Raw genomic sequence first — 16150 nt, 5'->3', positions numbered from 1 at the left:
TCGGATGACCGACTCGTGAGTTAGACCCCTTGGTGTGAAACAGGCACAGGGCGGCAAGCAGTTTTTGCTTGTAGGTCGGCCACATTTGAACATATTTCGTCTGTTTTAGCTTTATTAGATAGGTATTGACCGTACCAATCAGGGAAAAAAAAGTTTTTGAAATTATGTTCTCCGGAGCGTGAGCTAGGTCTCTTGGAGTGAGCTCTTATCTGGCTACTCGGCCGTACAGTGAACGTGGAGTATTTTGTCAATATCTCGAGTAAATTTTGACCGAATTTCATGAATTTTTTTTTGTTTGAAAGGTATTAACGAATGTAAAGCATCGGTACTATTTCTGGTCTCCTAACAAAATGGCTGCCGGCGGCCATATTGTATTTTAGTAAAAGCGATATAAAGTGGGAAAAATGATACTTAGAGAGTTTCTGTTAACATGGAAATAATGTGTTAAGTGTGTGGGGTTTCAGGGATTCCATATATGGACATCTATATATACCTATATTCACCTATATTTAGCTATATACAGGCATATAGAGCTATATAATAGCATATATTCCTCTGTGAAATGTTTATTTATAGTGAAATATAGTTAAATATAGCGGTATATAGCTGTTTAAATAGGAATTTATGAAATTTGTCTTCGTACGGGGCTGTCTATATTGCCTCCGGCAATTTAGTTGTATATGATAACAAGGCAAAGAGTGGATAATGTAAGTGATTTTAAAGGCTTTTGACACGAATAGGTGTTTCGTACGGGTCGGCGTTAGCTATGTTTTTAGTAGGTTTTCTGGAGTTGTCCTTTGGATTAGTCCTATCGAATACAAATCAACAAAAAACATACGAGCACCAACGACGTAGGTCCTACGTTGAGGTGAATTTATGGTGAGTTGCATATCGATACACATACGCACAACACGTTATAAATACTATGTATTGACAACATAGGAAATTCACCCGAAAGTTGGGTGCCGAAACTTTTGTGATCTGCTGAGGGTTTGCATTACCTTCGGTGGATATACTTTGCTTTGTCTGTAGCATTGGATGTCCTGACATTTTGTCGGACAAAACTGTACAGATCGTTCAAGAATATTGCTATAATATCTCTTGTCTGTTGAAATAAGTATTTTGTAAAAAGGTCTTTCACGACATTATGGTAACGAAACTCTCAGTTATGGACACGAAAGCAGGGGGAATTTTCTTCAGTTCTTAGGAATTTTATGAATTTTTATAAAAAAATTTAGACATTTTTAGGAGTTTTTAAGAAATTTTAAGAATTTTTATAAAATTTTTAAGACTTTCTAGGAATTTTTATTAATTTTAATGCATTTTTAGGCAATTTTTAAGAATTAAATTCGTAAAATTCTTAAAATTGTTCCAATTCCGATCGATGACCCAGATTCTATGAACAATTTTGAAGGTTGTAAGCAACAACACAACCGGAACATCAACCGGTGCATTCCAATCAAGTACATACACGACCCATGATTTTTATTTTAATAGAAAGATGAATCAGTTGAAATAAAATGCATTCATATCGACAGAGCATCGGTCCTAATATTTCCTTAGTACGAGGTCAATGGTATAGTGAGGACGTCATATCAATAAACTTTTTACATAAAATCTTTCATAATAAATGTCCCAGCGCGAATGAATTGAATCGAAAGAAAAAAAAATCGAATTTCCGACTTGAGAACATGAGCACTCTTCTCTTCTTTTCTTCAATTCGAAGTTATTTTTTAATGGAACTTTGAAAAATAAATGCCAAAATTGCTTCCGAAACGGTCATAATAACGAGTATCTGCTTTTCAATTTAATAACGAAAATATTTTCTTCTCCTTTCTTTATTTGAAAGAAGCGAAAGAAAATCTAATTTTTTCCCATGGATAACGAAGAAAAGAATCGGAAGCGTGGCGTGTTAGTGAAGTACCTCTGCTATGGGAATCTTGTTTGTTGAAATGGGGAACGACGGAAAAAAAACGGCGTTATAATTAAAGACCGGGAATTTTCTCATACAATACACCGTTGAAGGAAGGGAGCGTAAAGCATTTAATAATTTATTATTTAACGATAATATCTTATCTGTATGGCTGTTGTGCGAAAAAAAATTCTGAAAAATAAATTATGTATGTGGGTTCGCTGGGATTTACTGGATGACTATGGTGATTAAGATACACATCCGGTTATTTACTTTTCTGATTTAAATTTTAACGTTTTGCATCTACCCTCCTGTATAACACCAGGCCCGAACTGGTCATATTGAGCCCGATTAGCCTTTTAGTTCCAACGCCTCTTTGGATCTTAACGCCTTTCTTAACACAAAAGTAATATTAGTTTTTGTTCACTACAGTCGGTGACTTTCAAATAAGTGATACATTTTGTTTCAGCTGATCCACTCATACAATCAAATGTGTTAATGCTTGTTTATACGGGTGAACCAAAAGGATGTTGGTTGGTTCCTGAAATTCCATTATTCCCAATGGCTCAGTATACTCCCAAATCAAGTTCAGCATTTCCAGCATTGAGGATAATAGAATTTCAGGAACCAATCAACTACCATCATAGTCATCCTTTAAGTCCAGAAGAGAGTCCAAAAAATCTGAGCTTTCCCTTAAAATCCCAGAGTTCTAGAATTGGGAAAATGTTGGACCATGTGGAGTGATTGAATTCTAGGAACTAGTACACTACCAGGTCAATAATCCTAAAAGTAGTGAAGAAAATCCAAATGAAAATGCTAGGAAGTCCGTTGAAACTTCCAGTTCTAGAATTGGGAGCGGAAATAAGAGGCCAGGACTATACTGGTCTGTTATTCTTTCTTATTTACCTTGACAAATGTAGTTCTTTCGAAAAATCCCTGAAAACTAAGAACTAGAGTCACTTCCAATCCTGTTCCTGACTATATCCCATTCGGATGATAAGTTAGGATGTCAGAGGCTATTTAGGAATCATAAAATTTTGGATAATTTAAGCTGGAGAACTTTTAAAAGTCCCAAATCCAAAACAAATTCAAAATTTACATAGAAAAAAAGTAAAATTCCAGAGTTGTCACGAGTCGAACCTCTGGATGAGGAATTGGGAACATCATTTACAACAGAAACACCTTCCTACATCATAACTGCAAGTTTCCTAACAGAATAAAAATTTATTTTTGGTGAAAATCTTGAAAATTATTATTTTTTCATTGATAGCATTATTTGGTAGGAATTCCGAAAATCGGTTCCAGATCCGCAACCGTTAAAGATAGGGAAGACTTCCATACCTTATTTCTGTAGAGAATTTCATGACGAACAAATTTTCTGAATTTAGTTTCCCTGTAAAAATTATATTTCACGAGTTATCTCATTTCGAAACTCAACTTTTTTTCTGACATTGCGGAAAAGCTCGGAAAAGTTCCATGAAAATGGAAATATTCGGAAAACCAGAGTGTATCAAAAACGAGCCATCAGAACAGTCGGAGCGTTTGCTGCGACTGAGCCCCGTACAAACCCGTATATCTATTGCGTACGTGACCCTAGTGCGTCTGTCACCCTACTTTGACCGTAAGCCTATGCGCCGGTTAAAGTAGTTAAAGTAAAATTATTATGTAATGTGTACATCTTAGAAATTGCGCATAGCGCAATTACGAAGCCCCGTACGACGTTCCTTTCAAATAAAACAAAAATTTCAAATAGCCCTAAAATTTTAATTTATTGAGTATAAATACACATAGGGCCTAGTATCAGCCTCAGTCCGAGGATCCAAATTTAATATTTTTTTTCAACAACATTCTATTCGGTGTTCGATTATCTTTCAAATGAAGCAAAAATTACGAAAAACGGATGAAATTTACTCGAGTTATATGTAAAATACACATAGGGCCCTTGTAGTGGCCTTAGTCCGAGGACCCAAATTTAATTTTTTTTTCAACAACATTCTATTCGGCCTTTGATTACCTTCCAAATGACACAAAAATTACGAAAAACAAATGAAATTTACTCGAGTTGTATGTAAAATACACATAGGGCCCTAGTAGCATTTCACTTCTAAGGCCCTAACTCACGGTCCACACACCCGATTTAAAAAAACTTTTTTTTCCTGGATTGGTATTGACAATACCTATCTTTTGCCGTTTCATTTGCATTTCCATCGTTTATTTTGCCATAAATATCACCAAAAGACCTTAAATCACTTAGGTGGCCCTAACTCACGAAGGGCCAACCCGAATATGCCCATCTTCGAACTTAGCCTCACTATTTCTACTATCTTTCAGGGGGAAATTTTTTAAATCGGATTTGATTTACTCAAGATATCGACGTGACGAACAGACGGACAGAAGGACAGACGGACAGACAAAAGTTTTATTGCGGATTCGTCATCTATGAACATAGGCAAACACTTTGCCCTCACCGTCTGCTTCGAATTCCATCAATTACACACGGCATCGTAATCCTATAAGCCCCTTCGTACTTCGTACGGGGCTAAAAACTTTGGACTTTCCTCTTTCATTTCAGCTCTATACAGCTATGGTATGAGTCATGACGACTTCACAATAATTCATCAAATCTACTTCTGCAAACTTTAAAGTGTTGGGAGGGTGATGGAAGTGGCTACAATTTTGGGCTCCATCTCGAACGAATGTATAGTTTCGCTCGTTGATGTTATAGCTCTGACTCAGCTACATAATTTAAGTCGTTTTTCTAACTAAGTATCACCTCTTCACCGCGTCTTTGATAGTAACGCCCGATGCGCCCTTTTGTAGGCCAGTCCGGCTATGTATAAAAAATTGTGTGTTCGCCTGATATTCCTTCAATGAAAACAAAACATTTTTCACATTTACCAGTTTCAATTAATTCATTTAAAATTCTTGAGAGTTGTGTGTTAACTGCAACGTAAACAACACCCCTTGGTAAAATATGAACACCGGTAGTTACAATATAATATAGTTCCATATAGGTACATCTGCATGTGTGTCTATATGGCTGTATAGTACCACACTGTATTTAAACAGAGAGCGAGGTAGCGCCATTGTAATTAAATTAAACTGAAAATAAAGACATTTTCTCTGTTGAAGAGTAAGTACTCGGGTACGTGAATGGATTCATTTGGCATGAATTCAACGTGCCTTTCATGAAAACATCCGAAAATTTTATAAAATAATGCTCCTGGTACGGATGGGGGGTTTCCGTGTTTTGTTTGCACCGTTGAATGTTTGATGTTATGTGCCGGGGTTTTTATTTTTTCCGATGATATCGCAACGTGCAGCGCACTGTGTGTGATATATTTGATGAAATTCTTTTCTTTTCTTTTTTCAAATTTTGTTTTGATAAGCATTTTTATAAGATGTGTAATGAATTGACTGAAATGAATGGGAGTTCTTGTAAAGTCATTCATGAATGGAACGGATTGAATGAATGAAAAATTAAAGAAAAAATTCTTAAGTCTAGCTTTGGCAGTATCACAACAGTATGTATGGCACCCTTCATTGCAAAGTGAAGTAGGATGACGTAGTATGTAACTTTTACAAAAATTCATTTGAGAAGGATGTCTTATTGGATATTAACCATGCACAGAACGTTCATGAAGGCAACACACTCTTTTTTTCACTAATCAACCATTAGTTATGGGTAGCAGTAATATGAATCACTACTCCGTTGGTCCCAATCACCTCTGGATTCTGATGCAGCCTCTTCATAAAAAAATTGAAAAGATGGTGGAAGTTTCCTACGCCTATTGTTAGACCTACTAACCCAAAGTTCTAAAAAAAATTAAATTGTTGCCTATAGTAGGACGTTTGTTTCAACCTATTAAATACGACTTTCAACGTTTTGCATTTAATGCAGTTAAAAATACCATTTTTCATAAGACCATGGCAACAGTGGTACTTGATACAATTCTCTAGGAACACTATATCAATTTGTACACTAACAAGTCTAGCGAGTCATAGTCGAAATGAAATTTCAACTTGTCATTAATCTTGCAGACTTGTGACGGTCTCTGGTTAAGCCACCACAAAAACTTAAATTTTGGCTTTTTTGTCTCATACGATGTGAAATTACGAAAGTTTTTTATTTTCAAACTTTCATGAGCCACACATTCACGTAACGATTTTGATTCTTCAGTAGATATGAGACAACAAAACCAAAACTTGCTGCCTAGTGATAAACGGATCGGACAGTCAGAGAAGTAAATGAATTTTCTATAAACTCGACAGCGTATACAAGATTGCCAGTGCGAATTAGGGTTTTTAGCCTCGTACGAAGTACAAAGGGGCTTATAGGATTACGAGGCCGTGTGTAATTGATGGAATTCGAAGCAGACGGTAAGGGCAAAGTGTTTGCATATGTTCATAGATGACGAATCCGCAATAAAAAAATTTTCTGTCCGTCTGTCCGTCACGTCGATATCTTGAGTAAATCAAATCCGATTTCAAATTTTTTTTCCCTGAAAGATAGTCAAAATAGTGAGGCTAAGTTCGAAGATGGGCATATTTGGGTCGGCCCTTCGTGAGTTAGGGCCGCCTAAGTGCTTTAAGGTCTTTTGGGGATATTTACAGCAAAAAAAACGTTGGAAATGTAAATGAAACGGCAAAAGATAGGTAATGTCGATACCGATCCAGGAAAAAAAAGTTTATTAAAATCGCGTGAATGGCCCGTGAGTTAGAGCCCTAGAAGTGAAAGGCTACTCGGCCCTAAGTGTATTTTGCATATAAATCGAGTAAATTTCATCCTTTTTTCGTGATTTTTGTTTCATTTGAAAGGTAATCGAAGCCCGAATATAATGTGGCGAAGAACGTTTTAAATTTGGGTCCTTGGACTAAGGCCGCTCCTCGGCCCTAAGTATATTTTGCATAAAAATCGAGTAAATTTGATCCGATTTTCCTAATTTTTGTTTCATTTGAAAAGTAGTCGAACGAGGAATAGAATGTTGTTGAAAAAAATTAAATTTGGGTCCTTGGACTAAGGCCGCTACTCGGCCCTAAGTGTATTTTGCATATAACTCGAGTAAATTTGATCCGATTTTCCTAATTTTTGTTTCATTTGAAAAGTAGTCGAACGAGGAATAGAATGTTGTTGAAAAAAATTAAATTTGGGTCCTTGGACTAAGGCCGCTACTCGGCCCTAAGTGTATTTTGCATATAACTCGAGTAAATTTCATCCGTTTTTCCTAATTTTTGTTTCATTTAAAAGGTAATTGAACATCGAATAGAATGTTGTTGAAAAAAAACTTAAAATTTGGGTCCTTGGACTAAGGCCTCTCCACGGCCCTAAGTGTGTTTTGCATATAACTCGAGTAAATTTGATCCGATTTTCCTAAATTTTGTTTCATTTGAAAGGTAATCGAACACCAAATAGAATGTTGTTGGAAAAAAAATTAAATTTGGGTCCTTGGACTAAGCCCGCTACTCGGCCCTAAGTGTATTTTGCATATATCTCGAGTAAATTTCGTCCGATTTTCCTAATTTTTGTTTCATTTGGAAGGTAATCGAAGGCCGAATATAATGATGTTGAAAAAAAAATTAAATTTGGGTCGTTGGACTAAGGCCGTAACTAGGCCTTAGGCCTCTCAATAAATTAAAATTTTAGGTCGACTTGAAATTTGTGTTACATTTGAAAGGAACGTCGTACGGGGCTTCGTAATTGCGCTATGCGCAATTTGTAAGATGTACACATTTCATAATAATTTGACTTCAACTAGGGTGACAGACGCACTAGGGTCACGTGCGCAATAGATGTACGGGTTCGTACGGGGCTCAGTCGCAGCAAACGCTCCGACTGTTCTGACGGCTCGTTTCCTGGGTCTTTCATCCTAGAAGTCGAGAAAGTGGTTCGACGTTTGGACATTTGCAAGAGGGTCAAAATCTATTAGTTTTGTTTGTTTGTTTAGAGACATAGCCAACAGCTCTTTGCGGTCAATAAGTAGTTCAGTCTGTGTCACCGGTCTAACGTGACTTCCACGCCTCGAAGTATTTGAATGCTCTTTGACGAAAGTTAGGCAACTATGCATATCTCGCCTAAATGTAGGCTAGATGTACACAAATTCATCGTACTTGGGCTACGTCATTCGAATCATTGATTGTTTACTACTAAAACCGACTGCAACTTCCCAAATTATGAAGCTTGAGTGAAGCTCAGGACATTACCAGTGCGATAATATCGATAGAAAAATTCCACGTGGAATTGTCTGACACGGGAATCGAACCTGGAACGTTTTTGGTGACAGGCTAGTACGTAACCACTCCCCATCCCGTCCGTTTTCCCAGAACGCATTGCATTTTCTGTCGTCGTATTTAGAAAGCGTTTCCTCACTCAGTGCTACCTGCAGTGCGACAGAAGCCCTTTCGTTACATTGCTTTCAATTTAAATTAGTTTGTTGTAAGGTCAAAACACCGCAAATTGAAACGAACACAATTTGTAGTTAAAGTTGTTTAACCAAAGTGCATTCAGAACTGGCAACAATTTCAACTAAAATATGAATGGGATACGGAACGGTTACGAATTTATATGAAGAAATTAAAATTAAATTTTGAAAAACGAATTATTGTTACAGCAAAAGCAGTTACCGGTTTTCATTTAACGTAAAAATTTGTTTCTTTCAATGAGCGAATTGCTTGTTTAAAAAGTTTCACGACAAATCTTTCGCTCATAACGCAAACATACGAATTGGAATTTGAAAACTTTGAGATAAAGCTTGGTGGAGGCGAACGATGGAGTCAGAAGTCTGACAAATTAACCACCGAACTATATACATTCACGTTGTGTTTTGCTGAAATTAATTTTCCATTGAAATACCGAAATCAAAATAATTGGAACTGAAAAACTATTTCGAGTATTTCATCGGTTCAGGTGGATGGATTGACGAGAAGGCACAACCGAAAAACTATACTTCCTCCTCCGCATGAATTCTCCGAAAATTATGATGCAAAGTTGAACAGATCCTCGATAATGAATACTTTTCCGATAAACCATTCAAGTTGAAACAAATATGTTGCGTGTGGATGGAGGTATGGCTGAGTAGGTGGAGGAATCGTTATTCCGATAAAATATTATCCGTCTGATGCTGGAGAAATATAATAATAATAATAATAATAATGGTAACCATCTATGTTATCACACCACAATTATTTATATTAAAATTTAGCATATTTCATGTTATGCAGATTTATGCGAATACGTAATTTGCACTAATTACATGGTAACCTCTATATAATATTCTAAAATGTATAAATACTTCAGTCTCCTCCATATTATACTTGCTATGAACACCGAGGAAAATGTTCGGGCTCAGATTGCGATCGGAGATTTTTGGAATCGTAAAGGGTGAGGATCGGAAAATGGGGTTTTAGGATCGTAGACGCTTCCAGAAGGGTCGGACTATCTAAATGCGGATAGGGCAAGAGGCAGAGTTTAGACGAAAAAGACAAAGGCGAAATTTTACCATATGGCCAGTCAGGCATTGGTTTCAGGTTCAGTCCAAAGATATACACACCACAGACAGGTCACACTATTTTCATACTTAGTTCCGCTTCGGTTTGACATTCACATGGCATTTCGAAATGAACATTCTTATCAGGTCTCACAGGTCGGTGTAACCTGTTATCTGATGAAGTTTCCTTTTTTCTGCACTGCTAATTCTTCGGAATTTTACTTCTTAAAATTTCTTAGAATTCATACAAATTCTCAATAATTCTTAAATTTAAGAATTTTCAAGAATTTGAAAAATTTAATTTGTTTTACAAAGTCCTTCGTTTTCATAAAGTTCTTAAGAATTCTTAACAAAAAGTCCTGTAAGACCGTAGTTTTAGGTAATATTAAGCTCAAACCCCAAGAAAGACTGTACGATGTACCTGGATATTTTTCCTCCAGCATACAGAGACTTGAACCCTTCTGGACCTGATTTCAACCCGTTGAGTATTTAGTAAATGAATTTCCAAACGAAATGATTAATGGGTAGATGTTAACATCAACGAGTCATTAAGAGGAATCAGTTCAATATTACTCAGGGTGAATTCAACGTACAACAGAAGCCATAGCCTTTTGTCGGAAATCAATTCTTAAAGGCCGAAATTTCGTTTTCTTGCCGACTGGTCGAATCACATATCTTGTATGAAAAGTGCAGTAATTTCTCTCAAGTCATTTTGTTTATGTTTTCGAAAATAGTATGACGAATTGATATTTTCGTTTCGTGGAAACATGCACCCATCAAAAATGTTGTGTTCACCTCTTTGAAAAATGTGGAATTCCAACTGGAGCGAAATTACAGCCCTCGCTTAGCTCTGACCGCAAACATCGCTCTTGTTAGAAATTCCTATTTCTCCCCTCGTTAAACAAATAACTATTTCTAGAGCATTATTAATCAATGAATGTACGTACCGTACCAGGCATAACATATTCTTCAAAAACAGTTAGTTACAAAAAATCTTGAACGCATTCATTGTTCCTGTCAAAATAACATGAAAATGAGTGCGTTTAAATCCCGCTTTTTAAAATTGTTAAGTCCTCTGCGTATATTATGTCCTCTTTAAGTATATTTTCCATAAAAGTTAGAACGCACGGACTTTGTACAACACATTGCCCTAACGACAATGTACTGACAATGACATTTTGAATTGAACGGCTGATATTGCATTAACAATATCGCCACAAAATCTACTACTCAATTTGTTCAAAGTTTCGCCTGAAGCTCAACAGAAAATCTTTTACTTCATTAGGTTTCACATTCGTTTTGCTATACAAGAAAAGACTAGCCAAATAGCATCGCTTATTCCGTTCGTTGTTGTCAATAACAGATGATCAGCCTATATCATAACTGTTAGTCTGTATTTCTCTCTCGTTCTTATCGGTTTGATCTGTTACCATTATTTGTCCTGCCGTGGAATATCAATGAAAGTAGAGAACAGGTATGGTCGATTGGCGAATTCGTCTTAAACACACTCACATTTTATGTCAAAATAATATGAAAATGAGTGCGTTTAAGTACGAAAATCAAATTTTTATGTCCTCCGGGCGGACAATAGACCATACCTGGTTTATACTTTCATTGTGGAAGATTACATTGATTTCATCCTTTCACATTAACAAGATGTGAGAATTTGTCGACGGAACACACATTTACCACCGCAATTTGTCTGTGTGTTGCAGCAAAGCGTAATGTTACTTGCATACATTTGGGTATGGTTAACATTATGGTAATATGTTTTAGTGAGCTTCCACATAGATTCTAATTCAAAAATTATGTTAAAATCTGACATAAATCTCTGGAGCGATTATGGAAAACTTATGTCGAAGAAATTAGGAATTGTCTTTTGTGAACGAAAAGGCAGCAATTCACGGTGTAAAGCGAAAGAGCATTTAAATTATTTATTGTTTTATGAAAATAATATTTTAAATCTTCTATAGACGGAATGACGTAAAATCTTTGCATAATTAATGGGGGGCGCGCACTTTATGTGATTTAAAAACATATTCTCGCTAGCAGGAACTTTGACTTAATAATAAAGTTTTTTTGTGAATGTGTAATTGACATAGTTAATGCGCTTGTATAAAGTATAAGCGTACAATGTGTACATCTTTCGCTGTTATGCTAACATACAATCCAAACCCCTCCCACGGGGTGAATTACAAATAAAATCTTTCTCGCAAATATATGACAATGTAGTCGGAATGATATTACATTTGGCCTTTTCAAAATCAGAATGACGCGAATTCTGGAAAATGTATTTTATGAAATATTGTCAATATGATTGATGACTTTTGTATTTCCGGTATGTGTCTTCGGTAATATTGTCAGATGCGTAATGAAGTTTACTGAACGACGTATATATATATTAGTGCGATGATAGATACTCGACGCTTTTTTGTGTGATCATCAACGAGAATGTTATGAACGAAAATGTATGTACGTGGAAAATCGAAAATCATCCTATAAATCATCGTGCAATTAAGAGCGATGTACCCTTTGCAAATTTGTGGCCTACATTTAGGTGGAAAATATTTGTTTTTTGATGATTTCTCTGAACCAAAATCTTTTTTTTTTTGAAAATGTGAAATCATTGTAGCAAACAAAAATGTGTTACTTTTAAAAGAAAAATTGGTTTGTGGATGATAACTTATCCCATTTGGAGAAACCTTGGCATATTGTGTAAATTTATGTAATCTGCACAGGTTCAAGTGGGATGAACCAAATTTGTCCTTTAAAAGCACATTTTTGCGTGCTTTGATTGTTTTACTCTTTCAAAAAAAGAGAAATAATCAAAAAACGAATATTTTTCTGCCTCAATGTAGGCTACAAAATTGCAAAGAATCCATCGCTCTTAGCACAAATCACAAAACTGGAAGAACTGATTTAAAGAACGTTTGCTTCTGCTGTTATCTATGTAAAAAGCAAATTTTTGAATTTGTTGAAAATTTAAGAAATTCAAGAATTTTCGCATGGAGAGAAAAGTGAAATTCGATCTGTTCTCTAATTTAAGAGTTGTTGTTATTTGTAATTGATTTCACTAGAAATTCGTTGAACAAATGAAGATCTAGATTTTTATTTTCTGAATTTCACGTAGGCAACGTGCTCGCAACAAGAATGAAATACCAAAATGAAAAATCTAGATTTTCATTTGTTAAACATATTTTGTGTGGCATATTTTGACATACCACAACAACTCACAAAACAGAAAAAAATTCTTAAAAGTAGACCCTGTTCAGGTCAGAGAGGACAACATCTCTACGCAGATATGCAGTAACAATTTCTCTCAGATGATTTCTTGATATTCTCATCAATTTGACTTCAGGACTTTTTCTATGGACATTTGGCCCATTTGACTAATATGGATGGGAATGGCGACTTTAGTCGTATACCAATCTGTACATTAATAGAAAGCGTTAACCAAAAAACTGGAGAACGAAAAAAACCGTCTTCTACTTTCGAAATAGCAATTTATTGTAAAGCAACAAAGGCTTTACTTTGAAGTAGATCCAGGTAGCTAACACCCAGGACAGACATAGTTCATAGGGTTTTTCCGTTAATGATGAGTCTCTACTTTTAGTTACCGCTAGTCAGATCTATCTATCGTAATGAGTATCTAAGTAAAACAAAGTTTCAAAATTGACATTAGAACAAAAGAATTCTGTCTAATTTTGACACTATACGTCGCCCATAAATGGCCAGTCACAATCGTGATTCTAAAAATATCAACTGCTAGCGACACCTATGTCAATTACGATTGTAAAATCTTCCTAAAATATGAGAAGTCATATCAGTCCACTTGCGGCTTAGGTGCTTGGAAAGCATAAACTTTCCAGTCCATCTTATCCTATCATATCCCAAAGCTGAAGTAGATTCATGTTTAAATTTCACACACAGTAGACTATGGAATGATAAACTAAAATTCATTGACTACCTTATAAGGCATGGTAAGACGAACGTACGAAATTCAGCTAAATCTAGTACTTCGAGGCAGTCCATATTAAGTTTGAGGATTAACAGGAAACCGAATGGAATGAGAAAACCATTTCTGGAGATAAATTTCTTGGCTGCAACGTGAATTCGATGCAGTTCCCAGCAGGGCCTATTATCATTAATTATTACATTTTCTTCGGTAAATTTGGATAATTTAGGTAAAATCTCAGTGAAATTCAGTAAATAAATTTCCCAATAATGGGTCCTGATTCGCAGTTCCCATCCTCCGTTCGTCAAAACAATAGCAATAAATTATCGTGATTATATTCGCAAATATTAACGAAAATGAGTGGCCATTCAACATTTTTTTAACGGTTTCCCAGTGACAAAAATCACGATTGAAATTTATTTATTTTTTCTTTTAATCAAATTTCAGTTTTTGTTCAAATACAAAATTGCAGAAATTTAACGTCCGTAAAAAAAATTGCCAAAATTAAAAGTTCCAGCTATTTGTGTGTGCATGTGTCCGTTTATTAATAATGAATTATTGAATTACATTGTTTTTCGGCGGAAAAAAAAAAAAAAAAATTATAAAATGAATTTATCAATGGATTTTCATACGATTGAATTGGCCGTATAATTAATAGCATTTACATATTCTGAATGACCGGTACATGTATTTATACAACAATTCCATCCATATTACAGTTACTTTTCGTATACACAAAATATTGATATCAAAAATCAAACAATAGCCGACAATTTGTGGATAACGTTTTCCAGGCTAATAAATGTCGTCTGTACACACAGATGTATGTATGTGGTGTCCCCTTGTGCATTTAAGCTAATAGCTGAAATTCAATTCATAAACTTTATTTCGATCAATTTTTTTGATATAATTTATGTGTTGATTGAATTCATCAGGCCATATTTTGTTGATTATTTTCAGAATTGAATTTTCGATGTAATTATCTAACACACACACACAGATAGATAGATAACTGTTGATTGCACAACATCGATGGATTCAGTTTTGTCTCGGACATTTTCAAAGGAAATCGATTTTTTACCACTTCATAAGTGCCGGCTTTGAATTCTAAATCGATGAACGAATAAATAAAAACATTTCTTTAACTCAGAGCAAACGCACCAGTGCGATAAAGTATTTCCATATTGTTTTTTTTTCCGCACTAGTGCGATAAATGTAATGATAAAACTGCTTCTTTACATAAAATGTTGTCAGCTTCGACTCCGATTCAAAAGGTTCCACTACATGAAATGTTTCATTATTGACCTAGTTTCGTAATGGTTATTTATGACATCGGATGCAAAGTACTTTATTAGGCTCTAGATGTAAAATTACACATCGTGCGTCTAATAAAGTACTTTGCGCCGATATTTAAGCAAAAAATTATGCAACAGAGGCCTCTAAAACTTGAAAATTGTGATCTTGATTCATATATTTACGCTCTAGTGCGTAAAAGTGAGGTTCGTATAAAATGATGTTCACATTGCTGTACAAAAAACGTTGTTCCTAGCTTCTGTCTAAATTGAAATTTTCCTCAAATGATGTGTTGAGGACCTAAACCTCGCAATTTTCCCATCTATTCCGCAAAATGACCGTTTGCACAGGTATTCTAACGTTTACCAAATGGCAATATTAGTAGATTGCTTAGCTATGAGAGAAATGAAGCAAGGCAAGGGACACATTCGCCTGACTAAGTTTTTTTTTGACAGCATGTTCTAGTCCTATTTACTTCCCCAGCGAAACGTTGAGTAAACAGTATGAGGGAGAATAAGAGAATCGTACTAATACTTGCACGAGCTCTCGTATACGTACACTTCTCTTCTAACAGTAATATACTATAATCTGGAAGCAATAACATCCTCTCAGAGACAGCTCATCAAAGTTGAAGTTGAAATACGTGGATAGGAATGTAGAAGAGGAAGTGAGTCCCGCGAGGTCGCAAGACTCGTGTTCACTTACCACTTTCAAGGTTTCACTCAAGTAGACAGCTAAGACAGCTGGTTTAATGACCGTTGCTCCATAGTAATTTAGTCTAAATGTCTTCATGAAATCAAATTTATGCCCCCGATTTTCCGCACCCTTTAACGACACTGATCCTAGGAAATTGAATTGTGAGTGTGGTGAAAATACTACCAACGTTCTGAAATGACTGGACGTTGTCTACGTCCCGAATTTCATTCATACACTCCGATGCCCATTAAATCCAATGTTGATCATTAAAATGAAATCGTTCAAGTGTGCAAGTGCACACACAGATATCTACTGTAAACAAAAATGTTCGTTGACAACACATCTCGAGCGGTAATTACGTTAGTTTCAGTGGAAAGTCGACAATGCTCTCACTCCAATGCAAACACATTTCCTTTAAGGTTTATTATGCCATTGGCAAACGAATGGCAAATTATAATTCGGTAAAATTTACAGCTTACTGGCATACACAATTCACCTGGACTAATTAGCACCGACGAACGATTGTGTTAAGTTTTGACATAACTGAATCCGCTTAAAAGATTTATTCCCAATTTGGCTATATATGTGTCTGTCTCCCGTGTACAGCAATTCCTTGTCTCGCAAAACAGCATTCTCTGTTGAAAATCTAAATTATGTGTCTTTCAATATCTTAAGACTTTCGGTTATATGTATTATTATATAGCCATGTATCCCAATCAAAATAGGGGTCAAATTAATGCCTCTTCCCTTGCTGTGTGTTATTTCTAAATGGTGTTGATAAAGATAAAACTAAATTTAGGTTGACTTATG

The 16150-nt window shown here is 35.5% G+C and overlaps 1 long non-coding RNA gene across 1 annotated transcript; it reads left to right on the top strand.

The window, feature by feature from the left end:
* Positions 1-6677: 6677 nt before the first annotated feature.
* LOC119075983 lies at positions 6678-15883 on the top strand. The gene is made up of 3 exons (XR_005087521.1): positions 6678-6687; positions 7796-7797; positions 15850-15883. It is a non-coding gene; the product is annotated as an uncharacterized LOC119075983 (long non-coding RNA).
* The last annotated feature ends 267 nt before the right edge of the window (positions 15884-16150 follow it).

Source organism: Bradysia coprophila, unplaced genomic scaffold (genome assembly GCF_014529535.1).
Source record: "Bradysia coprophila strain Holo2 unplaced genomic scaffold, BU_Bcop_v1 contig_232, whole genome shotgun sequence".
Classification (NCBI taxonomy): Eukaryota; Metazoa; Arthropoda; class Insecta; order Diptera; family Sciaridae; genus Bradysia; species Bradysia coprophila.
This window is presented reverse-complemented; position numbering and strand designations above follow the sequence as displayed.